Here is a 1515-nt window from a genome sequence, read left to right as displayed (position 1 = left end):
GGGGGGGGGGGGGGGGGGGGGGGGGGGGGCGCCTCTGGTTGTCTGGCTGCGTGTAGAGGGCTCAATCTATGACTGATTTAATTTGCTCTCTGTCAGCATCTCTTAACAGCGTTAACCACAAAGCACGCTCCCGCCCGCCCCCTCCCGAACTGACTCCATTAACTGCCAAATCGGGTTTCAAGACCGTATTGATGCCGCCCGTGATTCGGGGTGATTATGACAACAGCAGACAATGGGCCAAAGTGTCTGCTAAGTAGTTTAGCGCTAATTTCGCCCAACTGTAACAGATGGCAGGCACACGGCACTGTCTGGATGCGCGGCAATTATCCTTTACATTAAAAGAACAATACTCGGGTCAGAGGAAATGACTTGAGGCACATAAGACCAACTCAAATTTGAAAATGTCAAATCTCAGAATGACAATTTGCTCTCATCAAGCAGAAGGCCTCTCTTGGAGGACACAACCAAATTCAGTTTGCATTCAGCGTTCATCCACTTGAGCCATCTTTATTCTCCTCAATTAAGCCAGAATGGCTTCTCCAAAGTGTAATTAAGTGTCTGCCGCGCTCGGCCACTGCATTATTCATAGCCGCCTATTGATCGTATCTCGCGGCCGTAGCCTTATCTCGCGCAGCTTCCGCTCGATGAAAACACAAAAAATTCAAACGGGGAACGCACTTTGACTGCAATGTTGTAAATGGTCAGTTGGTTCTGCGGACTTGAGCGCTCTTCACCGAAAGTACCGTGTGGGCCTGTCACAGCATAGGTGCCGAGCTGGCACTTGTGGCGAAAATTAGCAACTTTTCAGACAACCTCAGCAACAAATTCAGCTGCTTGCGGGGAGGCTGTGGCAACCCCCCCCCCCCCCCATAAAAACAAAAATCCAATGTTATGATTCCCCCACAATGATTTCAAACAGGGAAGTCTTGACACAACACACTTCATTCCATAGTCAAATAAATTATTTCCCAATGAATATTAATGTTTTCTTTAACCCGAGTGAAGCAGTAATGTGTCAAAACATGAACCCTCACCACATCGCATGTCCATAAATTAGCAAAAGTGAGCCACAAGGGCCCTCTGGCATCAACTAGCAAGGCGTACGGAAGCGGCGTTGAGTCATTGGCGCGCGAGCAGACGCCGTCTCTCGGCGGGACACTCGAGCGGCTCGTTGGCGGCTTCATCCGGCGTCTTCGCGGCGTGTAATTGCGCAGATCGCCGTCCTTCTCTGGCTTCCTACACGCGCTGGGAAATTATTTCCAATTATTATTTCCAATTCCCTGCGGAGAGCGACGCTGCAATTACACAAAGCTGAGCATCGTGCTCACTTTTGGCCGCAATTTCCATTTATTTATTTTTGTTAAGCAAACCTGTTTGGCTAATAGAGGCTAATTTCAGGGCGCGGAGAGCCAACCATTCAGTTGCAGCGAATGAAAGAGTTACATTGCTTTGACTCGATCAGAAGCGGCAGATATGTCTCACACATAGTATTGTCACGGGGACGCAAGGCGGAGA

The sequence above is a fragment of the Hippocampus comes genome, unplaced genomic scaffold (genome assembly GCF_001891065.2).
Source record: "Hippocampus comes isolate QL1 unplaced genomic scaffold, H_comes_QL1_v1.1 scaffold367, whole genome shotgun sequence".
Classification (NCBI taxonomy): domain Eukaryota; kingdom Metazoa; phylum Chordata; class Actinopteri; order Syngnathiformes; family Syngnathidae; genus Hippocampus; species Hippocampus comes.
Note: the sequence above shows the minus strand (reverse complement) of the source record.